The 24,950-nt window shown below is 54.3% G+C and overlaps 1 protein-coding gene across 1 annotated transcript in view; it reads right to left on the bottom strand.

The window, feature by feature from the left end:
- Positions 1-24,950, bottom strand: part of CDH23 (cadherin related 23) — a gene marked incomplete at both ends in the record, with an annotated part of 290,863 nt that overhangs the window by 195,569 nt on the left and 70,344 nt on the right. The window lies entirely within an intron of this gene.

The raw sequence follows: 24,950 nt of genomic DNA, 5'->3' as shown, positions 1-24,950 counted from the left end.
AGAGCCAAGCTGCTCTTCTGCTTGGGGAGCAGGGGCTATGGGCCACAAGACCTGGCAACTTGTCTCTGCACGTACCCCAAAAACCTGGCTGTGGACCCCACAGAAGCTGGAAAGATGGAGGTGGAGATTGGGGAGCGGGTGGGCGGTCCTGTCTCATGTGTGGGGTCAAAGTAACTTGGAACGTCATAGCAGCCGTCAAACCAGTAACTAAATCATCCTGAGCCCTCATCTTGTTCCACAGGCCAGATGGTCCTCAGGGCTTCCAAGCCAAGATGCCCCCATGGCCCAGGAATGTGGCTCAGGCCTGATGGTCTCCCCACCCCATGGCCAGTTACCCCGCTGCACTCTGTTGGGCTCCACCACCCCACCACACAGGCATCGGCCACTTTGCCTTGCTTTGACCTCCCTCCTGCAGGCCTCTCCCCACCTCAGTGCAAGCCCAGCCCGCCCCACTGGTCCCTTTGAGTGTGGCTGGGGCAGAAGGACCATACGTTGATTATGTCCAGGGGATCCTCCAATCTGCTCCACCCCAAAGTGCGTCTCCAGCCTCATGGGGCCCCAGCTGCAATTCCAATCTCTGTGGCCTCCCTCTTCTTCATTTCCTATTTTCAGGACAATCTTCCTCCCACCCTCTGTGTCATGCCATCCCTCTAAAGCCATGAGTGGCTCACTGTGTCCATCGCATCGAAAGCAAACCCTCTTAGCCTGTCCCTTGCCATTGTTTCCGGCTGCCTCACCTCCATATCCTCCCTGACCCAGCCAACCTGGCTCCAGCCCCCTCTGCTGGATTCCTAACCCCCCTCTCACCTCCGCACTTGCCCACCCTCACCATCTTCAAGGGGGCCTCCAGCCTCTACCCCGGGAGGCCTCGCTCCCCGACTCCGCCTCTGAATTAGCACTCACGACTTGCATCCCACAGGGCAGCCCTCCCTACCTGCATGTCTCCCAGTCCCCATCATGTCCTGCTGACCTGTGTGTCAGGGGAAAGTGGGCTCCCCGAGGGCAGGGGCGTCCGAGGATGAGGACATGCTCCTTTGCTTGTCCTTGGCCAGTGCCCAGCCAGATGGCTGGCCATTACCCCTGCAAGGAGACTGAGGACCTCAGCCCAGAGTGCACGGCCATTCCTCGGTGTCATCCCGAACTGTCTGGAGCTGAAGTGCCTGTTCCAGGTGTGAGCACTTCACATGGTATCCCAACTCAGTGCCACACGGAGAAGGCTCCCTGCTCAGCACATCTGGGTGACAGGGAAATGCAAGTGCTCCCTGCCTGGCAGGGATGGTCACATCCCAGGGCGGGGCATGTGGGGGAGAGTGGGCCAGGCTATCACCTGGGAGTCACATGCCTGTAATTCCAGTACTTGGGAGGCTGAGACCAGAGGATGACAGGTTTGAGGCCAGCACACAATAATGTAGCAAGTCCCTGTTTAAAATAAATAAATAAGTCAGGTGTGGTGGTGCACGCTTGTAATCCCAGCAATTGGGAGGCTGAGACCGGAGGATGGCGGTTTGTAAACAGCCTCAGCTACTTAGTGAGGCTCTCTGCAACTCAGTGAGACCCGGTTTCAAAAAAAGAATAAAAAATAGGGCAGGCGCCAGGTGTAGTGGCGCACGCTTGTAATCCCCGCACTTGGGAGGCAGAGACAGGAGGATGGCGCAGGTTCGAAGCCAGCCTCTCTAGCTTAAGAGACCCTGTTTCCAAATAAAAAGTATAAAATGGGTCTGGGAGTGTAGCCCAGAGGTAGAAGGGTTTCCAGGAACCCCAGTACCACCACCAAAAAAAAAAAAAAAATAGGGCAGGGGGTGTAGCTCAGAGGTCAAATGCCCCTGGGTTCCGTCCCCAGACCCTCAAAAATAAATAAATAAACAAACAAACAAATAAATAAATAAATAAATAATAAATTAAGTAGGGTGGACGTGTAGTTCGGAGGTAGATCAATCCTGGGTCCAATCCCTAGTACCAGGCTGGGTCTGCAACCCAGAGCACTGTATAGTAAAAGCCCCTTACAAAGGGTGTCCATCAGCAAAGTTTTCTTCTTGCTTCTGAAGACCCAACTGCATGGGGTACCCCACCCTTGCCCATTTTAGGCAGCTCCTGGCTCTTGTGGCAAAGCCTCCTCTCCCAGAGCAAGCCCAGGGAGGGTTCAGAGCTCACCTACGCAGCAGAGAACGGCGATCTCATCAAGAATGCAAAGTGGGCACCAGGGAAGACACGGGCCATAATTTACGCAGTGTCTTTGGGCCGACCAGAGGTTACAAGCGCCACCCGCCCTGCCCCCACCCCCACAACCTGCCCTTCCTTCAGTTCCACCGCTGTCTTTCTCCTGCTCCATAAACCTCCAGCTCCAAGCCATAAAAAGAGCAATGAGCAGTCCGGATGGGAGAGATTGGGCATGGTGCAGCAGTCAGCCGCACTTGCCTGAAGAGCTGAGGAGGACACGGGTTGGCTGCATGGCAAGCCCCCCTGAGGGCCCCTCTCCTGGCTGCCCGCCTGGGCTGGGGGGTAACACGGGGACTCTTTAGGCATCAGGCCAGGAACTACTGGCTTCTTCTGCCTGTCCAAGCTGAGTGGGGCCTCCAGGCTCCTGGAGTTAACAGCAAGGGCAGGTCCCAGGAAACCTGGAGCCTCAGCCAGGCATGGTGGTGCACACCTCTAATCCCAGTACTTGGGCTGTTGATACAGGAGGATCACAGGTTTGAGGTCAGCCTCAGCAATTTAGTAAGACCCTTGGCAACTCGGCAAGACCTTGTTTCAAAATAAAACATAAGCCGGGCATGGTGACGCACGCTTGTAATCCCTGGGCTTGGGAGGTGGGGACAGGAGGATCGCGCAGGTTCGAAGCCAGCTCCGCTGGCTTAAGAGACCCTGTTCCCCAAAATAAAATAGGTCTGGGAGTGTAGCCCAGGGGTAGAAGGACTTCCAGGAACCCCAGTACCACCAAAAATAAATAAATAAATAAATAAACCATAAAAAGGGCTGGGGTGTAGCTTGGAGATAGAATGCCCCTAGGTTCAATCCCCAGTACCAACACAAACAAACAAACAACCCCATACCTCATTCACTGATCCTGACCAATCCAGGGTGCTATGGCTGAGTCCATGCAGCCCTGAGTCAGCACTCAGCACAGATGCTAGTTCTCATCCTCAGAGTAGAATCATGGATATTGGAAGTATAGAACCCTAAGAAGTCCCTCAGACCCAAAGTGTGGGGTCAGCTGTTCTGGCCTCCTCAGGACTGCAGCTGCTGGTTCTGATGTGCGGGGGGGTGGCAGGAGGATTTGGGTGGGAATGGAGATGTACTTGAGCTGGTTTCTCCCAAAACTTGAGGGATTAAAAGTTAATTCAAGAAAGTATCAGGAACAGAGGGTTTTAAATGAATTTCATTCTGTATCAGAAACAAAAGACAGAATCAGGTTAGGGCGACTGTGAGGGCTGGGGCTGGGGGTTCCACAGCAGGACAAGTTTGCTTCTGCACAGCAAGGAAACAAGGGCGGCAGGAAATGCGGGGGAATCAGGATGGTTCTGGGACCTGCTCCATGGGTTAGTGTAGGAGCTGGTGTGACCCAGATTCAGCCTGAGATAATGGACACTCGCCCCCAAATTTTATGGATCTGGGGTGGGCTGGAAATGAGCTGGCCACTTGGAAGAAGCCAGTGGGAGGAAGGGACGTCTGGGGTGGGGATGAGATTGGGCATCTGGGAGTGGAGGGACACAGCAGCGCCTCGAGGGACAGCCTGACACACTTAGGAAGGTGTTGGAAAACAGTGGGCTGTTTATCATAAAATCGGTAAAGAAAATAGGATGGTTAAAATTCAGACCCCCGGCGGGGGATGGGAGGGAATGGGGGAGCCTCACAGAAGCTTTCTGAAACCTCAGGAAAAAATGATGCAGGGAAGTGGGACAAGGTGCTTTTTAAAAAACGGGGAGCAATAGATTTAGACAAAGGGGGATTCATGGGGTGGGGGCCGAGAATATTTATAGCAGTCCCCCCTTGTCCATGGAGATAGATTCTGAGACTCATCCCAGTGAAACCACAGATAGTTCTGATCATATATAGATGGATATATATATATATATATATATGTATATATGTATGTATATATATATGTGTGTGTGTATAATCATATGTATGGTTCGTATATATTGTTTTTCCATATATATATATGGCTCAGTACATTATATATTATATTTTTCCTATATATACATACCCATGATTAATTTATAAATTAGGCACAGTAAGAGTTTAGTGATAGTAAATAATGATAAAATATAAGTTATTGTATTAAGTAAAATAAGTGTTGCTTGGACATAGCTCTGTGACGCAGTGGCAGTTGATCTGATAGCCGAGCCAGGTGGCATGTACACTGCACAGAAGGAGGATTCGTGTTCTAGACTGAGACAACTCAGGATTTCATCACACTCCTCAGAATAGGGCTTCACTTAAAACTTAGGCATTGTTTAGTTCTAGAGTTTTCCATTGAATATTTCTGAACTGTTGTTGGCCACACATAACTTAACCCACGGGAAGTCAAAAGGAAGATGAGTGAGGACTTCTGTATTTGTGCCCTTACTCTGCCAGTCCGTGCATCTTCTCTGCCACCAGCAGAGGCGCCTGCTGAAGCTCAGCTATACTTCACCTTCCTTGGCCCCAAGGCCCCAACCTCTCCACTACTCAAGAGGAGAAAGTGCAATCTCCTGGCCCGGGGCAGGGGTGGGGTTAGAACACGGCGCTAATCAACCTAGGTTTTTAACAGGCTGCCCAGTGCAGTGCCTCAGGCTTCTGCAGCCCCAGCAGAGTTTGCAAATGTCAGGCCCAGCCTTCCTTGGTCCAGTTGAGTGGGTTTCTACCTGTCTCCCCCATTAGGCTTGAGGTTCCTGGAGAGCAGGACTATGCTTTTTCTCTGTGTCTTCCATATCCCAGGAGCCAGAAAGTAGACACTGGATTAACTGCCATAAAATCCAAGGCTAACGACAGCCGGGCAGAACTCACCCTACGAGGCAGCAGAGGCATGAACATGCCCTTGCGAAGAAGAGGACACTGAAGTCCAGATGGTAAGAGACCCTCGCAGCCACCTTCCTGGTGCCAGGGAAGGACAAGAACCAGGGGGGATAGTATGGCTCTGGAACAAGTGTCCTGTCCCGTGTATATGTGTGTGTCCTGGCAGGGCCGGCAGTCCATGGCCCACCAAGCTGGATATTCCACCCAGGAGATGCCAGAATAGCAGAGAAGTGGCATTTCCCATGCACAACCTAGACAAAAACACCAGCCAGCCATAAAGTCTCATCCCACTGGTCCGAAGGTTCTAGCCCTTAGTATGAGAAATGCTCAGGGTTAGGGACTCAAAATCCAGGTTGTCTAAGTCTTCATCTAGCCCCTGGGGAACTGCAGGTGGCTCCCCAGAGGGCCCACTGCAGGGCTGCACAGTGGTGTGCGCCTGGCTGCCACCGCAGCTTCCAGACCTGGCAGCCGAGGGGTTAACCCACCTGCTCAGGTTCCCAGGGCTTCCATCCCTGTCCTGACACTAGGTTCTCCTGGGGAAGGGCTGTCATTACCCTGATTGGACTCTCCAAGATAATGGCAGCCTCGGGTCCCAGCTGCTCTTGGTGTATGCGCTGGCAGGAGAGTGGCCTCTGTGAGAGGCAGATGGGGCTGTAATGAGCTGCAGACATTTGACAGCCACAGAGGAACAAGTTTATCAATTAGAGCCTTCTTACCGGAGGGCATGTGGGAAGGGCTGTTGTGGGGGATGAGGCGGGGATTGGCTTTCCCTCAAAAGGTCCTGGTCCTCACACTGATGCTGGCTCCCCAAGTCTCAGGTCCCTGGGGGAATGTCGGCCCCTCCTTCCTGGCTCCCAAGAAGCAGCTTCTGCCTTTTGCTGTGGCCATCAAGAGTCTCCTAGAGGGCTTCCCCTTGTCTGAGAGAGACTGGCTTACAATTTCTCTGCAACCAAGGGTCTTCTGAACAAGACTGAGTAAATGTCACTCAGCCCCAAACTCTTCAACTTCTTAGAAAACTAAATATATGAGCATAATGGAAAAGTCAGCACTGCTGCTCCCCTCTGGCTCTGAACCCCACACTTAGAGGCTAAGGAATCAAAGAAATCATAGTCCAAATGGGTTGGCCTCGTGGCACCATTACACCAAGTACAGGAGTAAAAATGTTAGCACTTCCTGCCCGCACAGGAAGTACCGATGAGAGGAGGAGCAGAGGCGCCCTGAGCCTCAGCCCCCATCTCTTCTGGGATAGGTAAGCTTCACCCACTTTCCCCAGGGAAAAAGGGAACAGAGCGCTGCACCTGGAGCTGAAGAGCATCCCCGTTGTGCAGGTGAAGACGGTGACTAACTCAAAAGCTCAATGTCAGATCTTTTTTTAATGAGGGGCAAATGGACACTTAGAATTGAGGAAATAGACTACATCTGGAGACGTGCTGGGTCCAGTGGCATCTGGGAGCCCCCGAGAGGGTGGCATCATAAACCTGAACCTGGGCCGCTGGGATTGTGATCTCACAGGAGGGACGGATGGTTTGCCCTGGAAAAAGCTCGAGGTGAAGCAGAGGGTCCGCACAACTGGTAAAGTCCTGGAGAAAAAAAGGCTCCTCCGAGGCCGCCTCACTCTTTATAAACCCAATTCTTAAGTCATGAACAGGCTGGAAGTTCACACGCTGGTGCCAAAGGACCCAAGGGATGTGTCAACCCTGTGGCAACCTCTGGTGGCCAATAATAAACAAACCCTAATCCCCACCAGAATACACAGGCCAATCAGGTGCCAATGGCCAGGGAGTGAGCTGCATCCCGACCTGACATTGGAAGAATCCATCCTTCCTTCCTTCCTTCCTTCCACAGGATCCCACTAAGTTGCCCAGGCTGGCCTTGAATTTGCAATCCTCCTTCCTCAGCTTCCTGAGAAGCTATGATTTATAGGCATGCAACACTGCAACAACATGTGTAGCTAGAAATAATTTTCTTATAAAATAATTTTCTTATAAAGTAGAGATGCCTGGATTTGTCCTGGACGACCCCAGGGAGCCCAGAGCTCCATCTCACAGCAAAGTGCTGAAACAGAGGCGCTGATTTATATGCTGGTCAACCATGTGACCCTGGGCAGTTGTCTAACATCTCTGGGACGTCATGCTGCCTTATCTGCATGACAGCAAGAGAAGTGGCCCCTCTCTCCTCATGTAGAAGAACGAAAGGCTGCCTGGGAAGGGCACAGTTTGAGGCCCATGGGGCACGTTAGAAAGGATCAGTTGTAGTGCTTACTTGGCTCATTGATGGAACAGAGTCGGGAGAAGCACACACCAGACCTCTCCCTCCTCTGATGGCTGCTGAAAGCAGGGAAGCCAAGCCTGGCCCAGGGCATGTGACATGCAAGGTGGGTGGAATGCTGGGTGCTTGGGCAAGAGGGAGAAGGAGGCACTGGCTGCTCACCTGCACGATCCCCAGAGACCCAGCCTGGCACACCTGCACCCTGATGACACATTGACCAGGAGAGACTTACAGCACAGTCTCCACAGCCCTTGGCAGAGTGGTGCCAAGTGGAAAGGGGCACTCCAGGCCAGCGAGGCTGGCGGCGGGCTTGGCAGCCTCCACCTGTCTCCACCAGCCTGCGGGCATCCATGGGGGAGAGGAAGGCCCATGCTCAGCTAGGAGTTGGCCAGGCAGGGCCAGGAGAGGTAGGCCTCCCTGCCCTCCCCAGGCCTGGCACATGGGTCCAGAAGCCCCCGCGAGGGCTGGTTATTTGCCAGAGGAGTTCTGAGCATGGAGAGCCTGGCTGGCAGAGATAAGCTGCAGCGTCCCGGCACAGGCCCTGGCTCCTTGGAGCTGCTGGAGCACAAATTAATGGGACCCATTCAGTTCAGCCTGTGTGGCAATTAATAACCGGCCAGGCAGAGAGACGGAGAGTGTGGCGTGCACGCGTGCGTACTCAGGGCGCAGGGTGGGCGGGGGTGGATCAGAGTAGCTTTCCTCAAGGACGCCCCCTCCCCTGCAGAAGGTTGGGGTGAGGGGTCCCAACCTCCTCCGCCAGCTGAACTCTGTAGGCAAGGCAGGAAAGGCCCTGTTTCTTGGGCGTGCAACTCAGGTGAGTCGGGGGTGGTTAAAGGGCGAACGAGTCTTGAAGCATGCACACATTGACAGATTAAGTTCAGAGATGAGGATGATCATGAGCCTCTCTGCAAAATTAGAAAAGAGACTCGTGTCAGAGTGGGCCCTGCCCTGTGAGTATGCAGCTTGGTGAGCAAACAGCCCCTTTGTGCCAAGAAAAGCATGGTCCTTTCTCCAGGAAATATCACCTGGTTTCACCAGCAGGGCTAGGGCTGCATTTCACCAGCGCTCCTCCCTGCTCTGGGCACCACCTGCACAACCTCCACAGGGCAGCCCTGTCACCACCCTCGCGGCTCCACACAGGGGGCCCTGTGCTGAGCATCTGGGTCGCGCTTGCTTGGTGCTTGGCAATGATGCTTCCTAAAGCCTTCGCCCTCAAAATGAGGTGAGAAGACCAGCGGCGTTGGGGTTAGCTGGGAGCCGGGGAGAGATGCAACATCTCAGGCCCCATCCTGCGCCAGTGGAATCAGGATCAGGACCGTTAATGGGATGCCCAGGTGACTCATACGTGCATTAAAATTTGCTGAGAAAGCACTGGAGTTCAACTGGACGTGAGGATGGACGTGGAGGGAGACTCTGAAGGCAGAGAAAGACGGTGCTATGGAGTAGGGGTGAGGGGCGTGTTCTATTAGAAGATGAAGGGACAGCTGGGCGTGGTGGCGCACGCTTGTAATCCCAGCATTTGGGAGGCTGAAACCGGAGGATCGCGGTTCATGGACAGCCTCAGCTACTTAGTGAGGCCCTCTGCCAACTCAGTGAGACCTGGTTTCAAAATAAAGAATAAAAAACAGGGCAGGGGGTCGAATGCCCCTGGGTTCCATCCTCACACCCACAAAAAAATAAAAAAATAAGATGAATGGTGAGGAGGGGGTGGGGAAGAGGCTGAGCCTGTTCTGCTGGTTTCAGTCCAGTGCCCAGCCCCCCAGACCCCTCAGTGGAGACCCCCTGTCTCTACCCAGCAGCCTGGGGCCCTGGCTGTCTGCTCCAGGTGGGCAGAGGCTCAGCAGCTCAGTGTCCTGTAGGAGTGTGTGGCAGGGTGGCCTGCGTGCCCGGGCTTGCTCCTTGCCGTCTTTCCATCTTTCCACAGAACTTCCATCACGATTCCCAGGCCAGTGAGGAGGCCCGGGCACCTCAATCACTCCTATCGCGCGGGTCGCAGGAAGAGAATAGCTTTCAGCTCAATTACCCTTCACATTCCAATATCATAACGCTCCAATGAGGCTTTTTAACCAAAAACAAAAAAGCTGTGTCTGCTGCAGGCCGGCTGCAAGGCCAGCCGTGCAGAAGGGATGGGCCTGCCCAGCTGACAGCCCCTTCCAGGCCCTCCAGGTGACATGGGGAAGAGGGACGGTCCCCAGGCACCAGCCGCCCAGGCCTCAGCTCTGCACACACAGCCCGCCTCACGCAGTGATGTGACCACGTGACTGACCCACGGCCTCCCCGGGCGAGCACCGCCAGCACCAAGTCCTCAAGGGCTCCAAAGAGGAACAGCCCTGGCTGGGTTTCCTCATCACCGCATGAGCCCTGCCCACTCCTGCGACAGAGATGTCACCCAGAACCCTCTCTGAGCCATGCTGTGATGGCATTATTCAGCTGGGTCAGGACTGAGGAGGAGGTATGGCTCCTGCGTCATACCCACCGGCTCATCTATTTCCGATAACAACCCTGACGAGCCAGGAAGCTAGCCACAGCCAGGGCCATTAACCACACTCCATAGATGGGTAAACTGAGGCACAGAAGAGAGGAAAGGCCCAGTGACCTATAGAAGGATCCCAGCCTGGTGTCCCTTTATGCCCCACTGCTGCCATGGGGTACGGGACGGCGTGATCAGTCCTAGTCTAAAGAGCACAGCTGAGAGCCTTGCTCTCTCCACTTGAAATGACGTGCAGGGTCCTCTGGCCCCTTCTCCACCTGTGAGGCATGACTGTGTGCCAAGCAGGTCCTGTCCTACATGTTTCATGTGCACTACAGCAGCCTTTTAAAGTAGCAATTATGTCCATTTTACAGATGATGAAAACTGAGGCCCAAGGAAAGAGAAGTCCCTTGCCCAGGGTTGAGGTCCGGGCTGGAATCCACACCCAGGCTACTTAAGTCTGGGCACCCAGGTCTTGCTTCACGCTTCCAGGTGGAAGCATCCCAGGGAGGGGTGAAGAAACAGTCTTGTCTGAACACTGTCCTCACAGTAGCTAAAAAACCAAGTGTGTGGCCTTGAGCCCTGTGCGCTTTGCTTTGTGAGTTCCGGCTCTGCGCACGACTCCTCCACATCGCGCCCTGGGAGGCTACACACAGCCCCCCGAAGGGGGCCAGCTGCTCTCTCAGTCAATCGTGCCTCATCTGCGTGTCCGGCTGCAGCTAATGGCCTCGATGGCCGCGCCTCCTCCCTGTGTCCTCCCGGCCTCCTGCTGGCTGCGGCCGATTTGCTCATGATTTAGCACTCCGGGGCGCTGACCCGTGAGGGAGACGTGCAGGACAGAAGGAAGCAGCGGACGCGGGGCTGAGGAGTGAGCCTAGGTGCTCAAGGGCAGGGCCAGACCCCTGCACCAGAAGAGAGCCGTCCAGCCCGCTCTCCAGGATGCAGGAGGTGCCTGGCATGCCCATTCGCTGTCTCCATGGTGGCCCAGGGCACTGCACACTGTGCTACAGCGAGGGCTCCGGGGGCGGGGGAGTGGGTCTGAGGAGGGATGCAGGACGCACTCACAAGTCCTGCCCAGGGGCACACTCTCCGTGGTCTGCCTCTGCAGGGTTCTCTGGGAATCCTGGGCACGCCCACTTCACATGTGGGCCAGAGGCCTCTACAGCCCTTAACCTGCAGGAATGACTGACTGGGTCTATATCCCAGCCTACTCTGCATTATGGGGCAGCTGGCTTAACCTCTCTGGGCCTCAGGTTCCCTCTTTTATGAATGGGGATAATCCCAATGTCTACTGCTATGGTTTGGATGCTTGCTCCCGGGGTGGTGCTGCTGGGAGGTGGTGAGGCCTGGGGGAAAGTCCGCAGGTCCTTGGGGGACATCCACACAGGGATGGTGGGACCTGGCTCTGCCTCTGCTCCTGGTTTAAGATGGATTCTCTCTATCCCAGAGTGCTCCGTCAGGAGGAGATGCAGCTGGGGACAGTCCTCACTCAGCCTGTGCTATGTTTGAGCTTTGTGCCTCTAAAACCAGGAGCTAAACAAACCTCTTTATTTCATACGTTTCCCATGGCAGGTATTTCATTGTAGCAACACAAAGCTGACTGATACACAGAGGTCGCTGATCAGTTATAAAGACATGGGGGTGAATACAAGTACACATTCTGTTCTTGTCATTATTACTGTCACAGCATTAATACTGTTGTTATTCAGATCTCCCTGTGCCCAGAGCCCCTGGACCTTAGGGGTTCAAGGCAGTCATAAGACCAGACAACAGCTTGAATCAGTTCATGAGTCCTGGAGCTGGGGACTCGGATGTTCCAGGTGTCAGACAGGTGATAAGAGCAGGAGCTGGACTAGCGTCCAGAGTCCCGAGCCCTGTGTCAGGTCTCCTAAGGCCACTGTGTCCTGCTTTTGCTTCCCCAAAGCCTCGAGCCCATTAGGAGGCCTTCCATCTTTTGGGGATCTTTACCAACCTCGGAAATAAAGAAGCAGATGGGGATCCCAGAGCCGGGGGATCCCTGCTTACCTCAGGGCCAAGTCAGCCCCCGCTCTGTCCCTCTGGGGACCTTGGGGAGCAGCAGGTGAACCCCATGGAGCAGAGAGAACCGACTTGCCAAGATCATTGAGCGCTTGTCCAAGTCTGCTGCCTGGGAAAAGATGTTTTGGTGCTGGTGTGTGCTGTGGGGTGGCAAGGGCGTGGGACCAGGGCTGGAAGGATGAGCATGGTTTACCTTCCCTAAGCTGGGGTGGGTGAACCTACTACTCCGCCCCTAGCAGCCCAGAGAGCTCGGCCTTAGGTGGTGGTGGTCCAGTCCTCAGCGCTGAGCCTCCCATCCTGTCTTAAAAGTGTCACCATAGGTGTGCAGCAGCCCAGCTAGGGCCTCCCAGAGTCCAGGGACCATGCCTCATTCCTCTGTGTCCCCAGCACCCATACTCCAGCATCCCACTGGCCTGGGCCGCAGCAAGCCGAGCAGGGCCCTGGCCCTCTCTGGTTTCTGGACTGCTGCTTCCAAGCAGGGTCACCCACGCCCAGGCCACTTGTAGATGGAGCCCCTACTCACCCATCATGGACAAGCCCTCCTGCCACCACATCATGGCAAAGGGGATCTGGCTGTGGTGGGCAGCTCTGGACTCTCACCTCACCCCCTGACGTCCACAAGGCCCTCCTGGCCAGCTGCCATGCCAGCCCTGGGCACCCCAGCCCATAGCTGTCACTCACGGATCATCCCCCATGACCACCAGCCACATCCAGATCAGCCGCCGGCCTCCCTCCTCCTTCCTTCACAAAGGCACAGAGGCAAGGGGGGGTTGGGGTGCTGCAGGGGCCGGGAGATTTTAGGATGGGTGCCCCGCTGCTCTGCTTCCAAAGTGCTCCGATGTCCCTCTCCTATGGCTCCTTTCACAAATCCTCATACACTCAGTGGCTAGAAACAGCATACGTTTATCGTCTTACTGTTCTGAGATCAGAAATCCGGCTTGCATCTGACTGGGCTAGAATCAGAGTGTGGGGGCTGTGTCCCTGGGGCAGCCTTAGGGAGAATCTGTCCCAGGTCTTCCCCAGCCCTTCCTGAGGGCCACCATGCCCGTCCCTGTGCTCCTGCCCTGTAGAGCTGGCAGTGTAACGTCCTCCACGACCTGTCTCTCTGCCTCCAGGGCCGGCGCCCCGTCTCTAACCCTCCGCCACGTCCCTGCAATGATCGTCCTGGTGATGCCCGGAGGAAGAGGAGGCATCAGGGAAGCCAGCTTCTCTTCCCCCTCAGGATCCCCATCTTAATCACAGGGGCAGAGCCCCTCGCCTGCGAGGTGGGTCTGTGGTGGCGGGGATAGGGACGTGGGCACCCTTCGGGGATTATGTAGCTCTACCAGATGGCAGCCTTTCCCCGTAGCTCTGGGTGAGCATCCTCATCCCAGGCAGCTGCCTCGGAGCTCGGTGACACCAGGCATGGAATCGAGGGGCGCTCAGCTGCCTCTAGCATCAGCACTGACAGCAGGGGCACGCACGGCAGGTGCAGGGGATTTCTCTCAAACCGGAAGAGCTGTGGGTGGTAGGAGTCCTCAGGGTCAGGGCCACATCCTACCACAAATTGCTACAAGGATCCACCAGGCGCGAGGCCCTGAGGGTCCAGCCCATGGTGGTGGGATGGCCAGGAAGGTGCTCCTGCTTCCACAGGCAAGAAACCATCAGTGATCAAATAGCCCTGCGTGCAGGTGAATGATAACACCCCATGATCAAAGCTGAGGAGCTCCAAAGGCCCAGAACACAAGAATCTGTTCTACACTAGAATAAAAGATAATGGAAGGTCTCAGGAAGGTGGGAACTCATGGCAAAGGGAGACGGCAATGAAGAAGAGTATTGCAGGGAGATGCAATGGCCCCGTGGCATGGGATCCTCAAAGACCAGAGAGAAGGTAGAGATGTAGCAAGACAGAGGAGCAAGAGGAAGAAGGTTGAAGTGAGGCTGGAGCGGTGGTGGGCCTGACCCTGCCAGCTCCAGGGGATTCCAGGCCTGGGTCTCAGAGCTCCATACAAAGGTTCCTGCAATATCGCTCACCCATCACAGGGACTTAGTACTCACCTGAATGACTGGGCGGATGGAGAAAGAGTGAATGAGTCTCTCTACCCTGCTCCTGTCTGGCCAGGCCCTGCCCCCTCCCCCTTCTGCACGGCAGCCTTTCACCGGGATCTCCGAGGCCCGCAAACTTATTTATTTCCCCGTGGCTGCTGGCGCGGCCCCGTGCCGCCCGACCGTGGCTCCGTGGAAATGTCTGTAATCACCGCGCACACTTTAGGCATTACTTCCACACCATTTAGGGCTTTCCGCCCCAGTGGCTGCTGCTGAATTTCCTCCATCTCCATCTTTTGGGCTGTGTTAGGTGGATTTTTTTTTTTTTTAAAGGTTGGTAGCCCTTGGGTTTGATGGTTTTGGGGGAGGAGAGCAGAAAGACACTGCTTTGCAAGAACTTATTATTCTTCTCCCATTGCCCTGGCCCTGCCCCAGCCCTGACCAGAAGAGAGAGAGAGAGGAAAAATCCATTCCAGCTGCTAAGAAGCCTTTAAAGATTTTTGTGTTTTCTCACACAGGCCTGAGATCGGGCTGCTGATATGAGCTGCAGCTTCCTGGGAGGCCAAAGTGCTAGAACACAGTAAAGGTCACTTAGGAAGCATCCCTCCCCCATCACACACTCTTCCCCTCCCCCACCCCCAGGTACAGGACCCATCCGTGGAGACAGTAGCCTCACAGTAAACCCCAAACCTTGGAGAGACATTCTCAGGCAGAATGCACATAAGACTTGTTTTGGGTCAGAGCAGAATAGAGAACAAGATTTGAGAACAGCTGTGCGGCCTTGAATAAGTCACTTAACCTCTCTGGGCCTGTTTCCCCAGCTCTACAATAAGAATAAGCATGCCTACTTTTTTAAAACCAACTTGAAGGACTATGCTGAGGATCAAAAGAGACAGTATGACAGCGTAAGGGAAGGGGCTGCCGCCCCTTCCCCACCTCCACTGGGCTCTCTGCCACACCCTTTCCCCCACCCAGCCTCCTCCCGACCCGGATGTTCACCTGAAGATCTCACTCCACCAGGAGAGGGTGCCTAGAGGGAATGGCCACAGGGGACGGTCCCCGCAGTACACACCGTGTATCACACACACCTGTCCATCTGTCCCACAGCACCTGCTCAGTGGCAGCACCTTGCACACTGGATGAGAGACAGCAGGTTTCCCAGCTGTTAAGTGGTCAGACCAGGATTGAAATTTTGGCGTCTGGACTCCAAACCCAGTGCTCCTGAGCACTGTGGGGAGTGGCCTCCAGGGGCGGCCGGCTGCGCTGAGGTGATGATGAAGGGATGAGGAGCCACAAGCCAGGTTCCCTTGGGGGAGGGGCGGCCGGGTGCCCACAAGGTCTGTTTCTTGATCTGGATGTAGTTATACAAACGTGTTCACTTGGCAAGAGCTCATAGATCAAACACATGCTTGATCACCTCTCCACATGCACGCTTAAGTGATATGTTCACGCAAAAAAAAAAAAAAAAGGCATAAAGAAAAAAGAACAAACTCACAGAAACCTGTGGGGGCCACTAGAGAAAACATTTCAGCAATTAACCCATACCACCTGCACGAGGCTGTGCACTCCGGGCCTTCCTATAGTCTATGTCAAATGTATCGTTCCATTTTTTATTATAACAAAATATCTGAGGCTTAAGTTATAAAGAAAAGAAGCTTACTTTGGCTCATGGTCTTGATACAAGGTCAAGGGACCACATCTGGTGATGGCCCTCTTGCTGGCAGAGTCCTAGGGCTGTACAGAGCATCACACGGCAAGAGGGGTGTGTGTGTGTGTGTGTGTGTGTGTGTGTGTGTGTGTGTGTGTGTGCGCGCGTGTGTGTGTGTGTGTTCTGTTCTCTCTCTCTATTCTTATAAAGACATCAGGACCAATCATGCGCTCTGCCCTGATGACCTTGGCCAATCCTACTTGCCTCCTCAGGGCCCACCTCCAACAGTGTGGTCAGAGTGTTTCCTACTTTTAATACCTCATGATGGGAATTAAATTTTAAGCCATGAACCTTTTGGGGGCATGCTCTTACCATATCCAAACCACAGCACCCTCTGTGTGGACAGGCCTGGTCGGGCAGTCCCACTGAGCATGGCCGCACCGAGCCCTGGAGGAATGACGTGACTCCCCAGGCTCCTCGTGCCCGCTCCCCGCCGCAGCTCACGGAGCTGCCCTTGTGACCAAGGCAGGGGCTTGCTCAGGCCAAGCCAGCCTGCGGAAGGTGCCAGCCCTGAGTCAAGTCGGCCCCTCTGCCCACAGGGGGAGCTTAGACACTCCAGGAAGGAAAGACCAGGCCAAGCTCAGAGGCAGGGGGTCTACCCAGGTTTACAAACTAGCATGGGGAAGGGCAGGGAGCAGCCCTAAGTGCGGGTGGCTTGTGCCTTCAAGTGCAATAGAGAGAAAGGCCTGCAGCTAGAGTTAGTGGCTACTTCTGTTTTGTTTTGTTTTGTTTTGCGGGTACTAGGTAATTGAGCCCAGGGTTGCTCCACTGAACTACACCCCCCAACCATTTTTAATTTTTTATTCTGAGATAAAGTTGCCCAGGCTGACCTTGAACTTGGGATCCACGTGCCTCTGAGTAGCTAGATTATGAAAGTGCATCACCATGTCAGGTTCAGTGGCCATTTTTAAAGGCAATAACATGACCCAGTCTCCCAGCGTCTCTAACACTTTGCTATCTGTACAGCAGGGGGGTGGAGAAGGCTGACTTCCCCTGCACTCTCCCACTGGGTCATTCCCAGGAGGAGTTGGGTTTGGCTAAATGGTAGAAGGAAGATGATCCAGAGTGCCAGGACAGTGGCATCTCAGGGGAGGGCATAGCATGGACAAAGGCCAGGCAGCAGGAGAGTGACCACCCTGCAGCGGGGACAGAACAGGAGGGGCAGGCACGCCTGGAGCATAGAGCTTTGTGCAAACAGATGGACTTCTGAAATGTACAGTTTGTGTTGGGAAGAATGGGGGGCGGCTGGGCTTAGGCTGGGAGTGACAAAGAGAGTCAGTGGCCTTCATGTGCCCCCTCTGAGGGACAGGTCTGCGAGAGGCCTGAGCCTGAGCCTTCCTGGACAAGGACGTGATGGGGCATTCAGCGCTGCGTAGCTGACAGGCCCCACGCCCGGGAGGTGGGCTGGCCGATCAATGGTGGAGACAGCGAGCGGGGACGATTGCATCGTACCCGGTGATTACACACCAGGAAAAATCTCTCGGTGGCATTATCTCATCTGGAGAGAAGAGCGGGCTTTTTAATAGACGGACAGGCCACTTCCACTTAAGGTTATTATGAAGAGAGTGAGCCCAGCCCCTCGCGGCTTCTAGCCGCTTCCACAAAGTTGCAAAGTAATTAAAGGCTGCTAAGGAATCAGAGAAATTATAATAATTTTATCCACCAAAAGCTGGCTCTGGTCTCCCCCTCCTGGAAGAAGCAGAGTGGGTCACGCAGCCCACAAACATCCAAACAGCCCGCTGTCGGCCGCCAGGCCTGTTCTCAAGCTGTTTTGACAATAAGTGAACGTGTTAGGGTAGTGGAAGGACTGAGACAAAGTCCCCGAGCCCACAAACAGGAGAGACGATGGCCAGCTGCTGGAAGACACTGGGAGCAGGGGCAACTTGCAGCTCAGAACTACAGGAGCCCAGGAGGCCGCGCCCCGCCCCGCCTGCTGGGACATTCAGCCTCCTCCTCCCTCCAGGGTGGGATCCAGATCACAGGTCCTGGACACTGTTTCCCTGAGCCTCCACCAGCTATTCCCAGTCCCCAGGGCTTGCCACAGATTGCTGGGTGACCCTAGGAAACTCTTTTACTGTCTCTGGATGTGTTGACTGCCTATGGAAGTTTGTCACCTTGACAGTCCCTCTGTGCTAGTTTCAAGGGGTCTAGGGGGAACGCTGAGCCTATTATAGCTATTGCTGGATGCTTCCTTTCTTACTCATCCTGTCTTTATTTCACATTTTCCATGCATTTCCTGTTTCCCACTGGACTGTCAGCTTCTGGACCACTGACATCGTGATATCAACCAGTCAGCTATTGGCACCTATTCATCCAGCTTTGCATGTCCAAGAACCCTCCTGAAGTTCTCAGAAGATCTTCCACCACAAGGGTGACAGCTTCCCAAGTGCTACCTACATGCCCGGAGATTTGCACACCTGCCCCACATTGAACCTTTTTTTTTTTTTTTTTTTACGGCTCTGGTGATAGAACCAAGGACATTCTACCTCCGAGCTACATCTCCAGCCCTATGTTTTCTTTTTTATTTTGAAACAGGTTCTCGCTGAGTTGCAAAGGGCCTCACTAAGTAGCTGAGGCTGGCTGCGAACTCAGATACTCCTGTCTCAGCCTCCCAAATGCTGAGATTACAAGTGTGCACCACCACGCCCAGCTCCCATTGAACTTTCACAACTTTCTGCGCACCTATTTTATAGATGAATTCACTGAGGCTCAGAGAGGACCCCAGGTAGTCCAGACTGAAGTTAAAGAAAGTATGTGCTTTGCTCCCTTGTCCTGTGCCTTCGTGGAGATCCAGGCCCCATGTCACAGGCCAGGTCAAGATCAGAAAGCAGTAGGGCCAGAGCTACTCCTGGCCACAGGGACCTTCTAGACCCTCGGTTTCCTAAGCCCTCCTTTATGTAGGATCCCCTGCTATATGCAGGAAAAGAGATGCAGGAAGGAGGCCCACACTCTTCCTCAAATAGGCTCTGCCATGGGGGTAAGGAGACCATTGAAGAGAAAGGGGCTGAAAGACGACAGGCAGACCCCAAGGCTGCGAGCTCCCTCCCACAGCCAGCATCAGGCGGTGGTGACTGGCTCCTTCCATCTCAAGGGCCTTCATTTATTTACTGATACTAGGGACTGAACCCAGGGGTATTCTACCTCTGAGCTATACCCCAGCCTTTTTTCTTTCTTTCTTTCTTTCTTTTTTTGTGGTACCAGGGGCATTCTACCTCTAAGCTGCACCCCCAGCCCTATTTTTTTTTTAGTGGTACTGGGGTTCCTGGAAGCCCTTCTACCTCTGGGATACACTCCCAGACCTATTTTATACTTTGTATTTGGAAACAGGGTCTCTTAAGCCAGCGCGGCTTGCTTCAAATCTGCAATCCTCCTGTCTCTCCCTCCCAAGTGTGGGGATTACAAGCATGTGCCACCACACCCGGCCCCAGCTCTATTTTTTATTCTGTATTTTGAAACAAGATCTCACATCTCACTGAGTTGCAAAGGTCCTCACCAAGCAGCTGAGGCTGTCCGTGAACCGTGATCCTGCTGTCTCAGCCTCCCGAATGTTGAGATTACAAGCATGCACCACCACGCCAGGCTCTCATTTTTCATTTTGAAATAGGGTCTCACTAACTTGCTGAAGTTGACCTTGAACCTAAGACCCTCTTGTCTCAGCCTCTGAAGTACTGGGATTACAGGTGGGTGCCACCACAGTCAGCTTCAGGATGCTTTATCTGATAGGCAAGGGAACCACAGGTATCCCTGCATGTGCTAGAGAGAGCCTAGTACCTGCGAGCTAGGCTCTGCACAGCACCCCTTCCTGGTCCTCACAGCGGCAGAGGGTCCTGTGGGTCAATAGAAGAGAATACATGGATGCCTAGGCAGAATGGACAAGGAAACTGATGTAAAAACCAATACCATTATAACAAAATAATAATTGCAAATGATAGACACCTGGGCCCCTTGGCCTCCTGCTCCCATCAGTCCCTTTCCTAGAGCCCATAGGCCTGGCCACATCCTATGGGCAGTAACACCATCCCCCTGGAGAAGGGGGCATACAGAGCCTTGGAATGGCTGCTGGGATGAGGTCCAGGCCCTGGCTCTGTGAGACTTATTCCCTCTGACCTGTGCCTATGTCCTGAGCCACACGGCGATGGGTGGTGGCAGGGAGGGGTCCTGCAGAGAACCTGCAAAGGGCTCCAAGTGGAGCCTACACCCCCTGGACTGTGCGTATGTGGGAGACAGCCCGCAGCTTGCAGTGGGGGGAGCCTTGGCATAAGGCTCAGGACTCCCCATCCCTCCCACACCCTCCTCTATCAGGACCTTGTCGTGCAATTGTGGCAAATCACATGCAGGCCATGCCAAAGTCATGACAGGTATCACAACACAAGAAAGAGTTGAAAGGAGCCCCGCAGGAGGTGAGGCAGGATGCAGAGGATGTCTAGTCGCAAGTGTATCTGACTTTGGAGACTGGAGGGAGGCCACGAACTTGGCCTCAGTTTCTCCTGTCTACATAATGCAAAGAATAATTGCTTCCTAACTCAAAGAGCTGTTGTGAGGATGGATGAAAGATAATGAACACTCCCAGAGATACATAAGGTGATTATCTACAAAGGTTATTTACATGGGTATATACCTACCCGTACCCTTTGGTGCTATGCAAAACCAGGCAGCCTGCTGCCATGTCTGTCCACTTGCAGAAGCCACATCATTGCTGCCAGCCACAGCTCACTGTCCTGGCTGCTGCAGGCCGTGGCACCTGCCTGCTGTACCAGAGGAGGGTCTCAGGTATTTGTGGCTATGCTGATGTAGGGAGGAGACCCCCGAGTAGGGGAAGAGCCTTGAGGTGCTCACCAAGAGGCATAGAGACATTGTCCTGGCTGCCTACTGGTGAGGGCCGGCAGGAGTCCGGAGCCAGGATGATTTATTGGCTTCCCTCTCCTGGATCAATAGGCTGGTGGTTATGGATGCAGAGGGGGCTGCAGGCACTGTGGTCCCGAGGCATAAATTAATATGGCTTGTCTCTGCTGGCATGCCTCTACTGGCATGGAGGGAGACGACACTCTCGTGAGTAGAGCTGACACCTCGGGCCACAGCAGGCACAGGTCCTGGGAGCCCCTCCCCCACCTCTCACTGCAACCTGAGGATGCAGTTGGTAAATCATTCAGCACCTGACGGGCACACCTTGTGGGAGGACTGCGGAGGTGCTGCTGGCAGTCCTGCTGGGTGCTAAGATGTTGGCCTCTTTGGCCATATGTACCGCCACAGGCTCTGGGCCTCATCTGACCACCACTCCACTCAGATGCCAAGGCACAGGGAACAGTATGGCTGAGACCAGGAGCTGGCGGTCGCCCCATAGCACCAGCTCAGAGCAGTACTGTGCTTGGGCATCCCGGGAGGAAACCAGGCACAAGTCTCATGCACACTCTCCAGCTACACACTTAGGAGGTCCAGTAATAATTAGCTCTGGCTGTCCTCATCAGGTGACATGGAGACACACTGTAGCCTTGTAGGACCCAGGGCCAGGAGGTCGGGGCCCTGGCTCTGATCCTCCATGCCAGCTCTGAAGTCCAGGCAAGGGCCCTCCACCCTCCCAACTCAAGTCCTTCTCTGCAAGAAGCCTGGTCCTCATCCACAATGGTCACCTGAAGCTAGAGCTGACAAGGATCTTTGAGAGACACGAGTGTCACAGAGACCCGGGCAGAGACCCAGGGGCCCACGTGCAGCCTGGTCTTGTTTCCATGAGGTAGCAGTGGGGACCATAAGGGAGTCAGACCCACACAGCCTGTGCCCCTCCTGAGCGGCATCTCTGTTTGGGTATTAAAATTCACCTGACTCTTTGGGAAATTCCAATATATGAGAAAGTGTTCCCGAAAGTAAATGATATCAGTAACATCATAGTCTTCTCTAACAAACTCCTGCTCACCCTACATGGACCCAAACCAATAACCCTCATGTACAGACCACACCGTACATAACTGTATACACACAAAGCCACCACTATGTTTAATACATTTAGGTGTAGACATCCACTGATTTGTTTTTCTCTTTGTAAGTTTACCTTCCCTGAGGACAAAGACTTTCATCTCAGTTCACCAGCATTTACTGACTGTACTCTGAGCCACAAACTGGGCAAAGGACTTCTACCTACCTACATTATTATAGCCCCCAAAACAATCCTGCAAGATACTGTTGCTTATCTTATAGATAGGAAAACTGAGGTCCAGATAGGGCAAAGTGACACAGCGGGAGAATGCTGAGTGCTTTTGTGCTCCTGTGCACATGCAAGTCCGCTTAGAATCCCCAGGCCCGCTCAGCAGCTGGTCAATGCTTCTTGGTTCAGTTAAAGAAAAGAAAAGAAAAGAAAAGAAAAGAAAAGAAAAGAAAAGAAAAGAAAAGAAAGAAAAGATGTGGCCCAGGGCGCAATGGCTTAGACATGTATTCAGAAGAATGAGTTGGATTAGATTGGACTCCAGTACTAGTTAGAAAAAGTACAAAAGTGTGTAAAGACAGATCCCTGGCTGCTTTGAGAATCCACGCTGGCCGGTCACATCAGGTAGACATGTAAGGAAAGGTAGGCTGAAGCTGGTGGATAAAAGCCTAGACTACCTAGCAGAGGAGGCTGAACCTGTCAGGACCTCAAGGACACTGTGTCCCTGAGACCGTGAGGGCCCGGGGTTCCCTGACCCAGAAGCCACCTGGAACCGTGGGACTTCTGACCTCAGAGCCACTGGCTTGCCCAATAGCCCTGCGGCGGGGTCAGCCCTCCAGGGCACTGGGCAGCCGAGGGGTGGCCCTGCGGAGTGGGGAGGGGCAGCGCTGAAGGTCAGAGCAAGGCAGGCAGAAGCCTAACGGAGGTAGCTAGCGAGGTAGCGGAGCAGCACGGCCGGCCACAGACACGGCAAACACGGCTGAGCAAATTGGCACACCATAAAAGTCTATTACAGCAAATCAAACAGCAGTCAGCATGACAGCCATTAGCCTGAAATGAATACACGGGGACTTAATGAGGTCTGTCGAGGCTGGCTTGGTGAATTAAGTTGCCAATTCTAGCAGGATTTCCCTTTTCTTTACGGACTTGAAAGCATCCACGCTGCCTCGTTAGGGCTTCGACAAGTGAATTGCAGGGCCTTTCACCCTGATAAAATGGATAATTACATAGAGAACAGCTTAGTGAGGGGAGAAGGGTGGGTGGGAGGGGGACTGAGAACAAACAAACCCAAACACACCTGCCTGGCTGCGCCAGGGCGGGCGGGCTGTCAGAGGGAGGGGCTGGGCTGGGCGCAGGGAGGCTGTGCCTGTCCTAAAGGGCCTTCTGCCACCCCACTTCACCTGCTACTCCTGGCCCGAGGGCCCGGTCCCTGCGTGCCATGCGAGTCTCCAGGAGCTGTGCATGGACTGAAAGTTTTTATCTGAGATGGGCTGCTGGAAGCACCTCTCAGAAGTCATCCTGCAGGGCTCCCCAAACTGACTGGCCTTGCTGCTGCACAAGGAGCTTGTTTAAAACGCAGACCCCTAGGTTGGATCTCCCTGGTCTCCCAGGCGGCTGGGAGCATGCCTTCTAAACAGTCCCTGAGAAATTCTGCTGGGCCACTCTGGGACTCTCTGATTCATCTCATTGCTTTCCCAGCAAGCAGCTTGCGACAATATGCCTTCCTGCTTCTGCCTGCATAAGTCCAGGGGTGGGGGGCTCAGCGCACCCTCTGCAGGGCAGGGGAGGCAGGGGAGTGGACCATGTGTGGCATTTTTAGAAAGTGCCTCCATATGCAGACCTGTATCAGCTACCCTGCCACTTGCTTCCTGGGGCTATTCCTAACCTCCAGACCCAGGGCCTGGGGCTGGAGGGGTAGAGTTTAGCAAGGTAAGGGGCAGGGTTCAGAGGCTGAGATAACTCAAAGAGGAGATGAATGGACAGAGACAGCCCTGGGGTTTCTCTACCATCCCTCAAGAACCACCAGGCCCCCTAGGATAAGAGGCCCTGGGTTCCATCCTCAGGCCATGTGACGTCAGTTTGACAGCTCCCTAGTTTGACAGCTATAGGAACTGGAACCAGCCAAAGGATGGGGGCAGGTCCTAAGTCTTACATAGCTGGTTGTCATCACCACTGGGAATAGAGCCTGCATGTCTTGACCCCCCACCATATGACCAGGAGCCTCCACTGCTATCACAGCCAGGTTCTACTGCAATGTTGCCTCCTCTAGGAGCCCACCGAGATCTCTCTGGTTCCCTGGGCAGCCCCCGCACTCATGCTTGACTGCAGACAGTGCCCCCTTTTTCCCCTCTTCCCTTGGTCTGCATTCTCACCCGCTCACCAAGGGCCTCGGCACTGAATTCAGTCCCCCAGCCAGGGGCAGCAGTACCTGTGCTGCTCCCGCAGCCAGGCCTGAGCCAGGCAGCTCAGTCTCAGCTCATGCGGCCATGCCAGGCCAGGATTGGACTGTGCCAAGCCACCTCGGGTCTGGAGCAGCCCTGCCCCCATCCAGCTGATACTACATCTCCACTGTAGCCCCAAGCAGGGCATCGAGTGACCTGGGCATGTTTACAGATGAGCAAGTAACCCATGTGGGGCGTCTTCCAAGAACTGTCTGTCCTTTGCAGCCAGCCCCTCTCAGCTGGCCCTCTATCAGATGGGCAAAAGAGGCAGGCCACCTTATCCTGCCTGCCCTTCGAGTCATCAAATAAGACTATGGCCCAGAGAGGTTAAGCAGCTTTCCCATGCGGACCCAGCAATCTTGGAGCAGGACAAAGCTGGACCTGGGTCTTGGTCTCCAGTTTCTCTCTGCACTCCTGTGGCCTCCTGGGCCTCTGTGGAGTGAAAGCAGGCACAGAGCCAAGCCCAGCGCCGATGGTCCACAAACATTTGTTAAATAAATGGATAACTGAAGGGGCTCCTTGTTGGAGGTATAGACCCTTGGAGATTGCCAGGGGTTCCCACAGGGCCAGGACCATAGGTCCCATCTGTGAAGGAGGACAGAGGAAAAGGCCGGCCGGGCCTGAGGGCTGGGAAGAAGGTACGTGACCCAAGTCCCCTTGCTGTTGCTGCTGCTTGCTGCCCCCATCAAGGGAAGACGGAGGGCGGCCATGCCTGCTAGGATGGCAGCTGAGCAATAGGTCCATGCCTCATTAACTCCAAGCCATGCCCTTGGTTTCTGAGTCCAGGCTGGCACACAGAGCCCCTTAATTAAATTAGGGAGCATTCCAAATGAGAGAGAGCCCGGAGTCAAGCTGCAGCCCCTGGGCACGCTGGCCAGAGCACAGGGCACTGCACCCCCATGCTCAGGATAGTGGGCTTTCCCTCCTGTGTCCAGCCCAGGCAGCAGAGGGACATAGGCTCCTCTGGACACCCAGAGGTGCCCAGTGCTTGGTCCTCCTTCCCTCTGGCTGACATAAGATCAGGACCCTAGTCTCATAGCTGAGCAATGAGGACCAGGAACAGGAGACAGAAGATAAGACCCTTTTACTCTC

This window comes from Muscardinus avellanarius, assembly GCF_963383645.1.
Source record: "Muscardinus avellanarius genome assembly, chromosome: 4".
Taxonomy (NCBI): Eukaryota; Metazoa; Chordata; class Mammalia; order Rodentia; family Gliridae; genus Muscardinus; species Muscardinus avellanarius.
The sequence above is the reverse complement of the archived record's forward strand: the minus strand, read 5'-3'. Positions and strand labels throughout refer to the sequence as shown.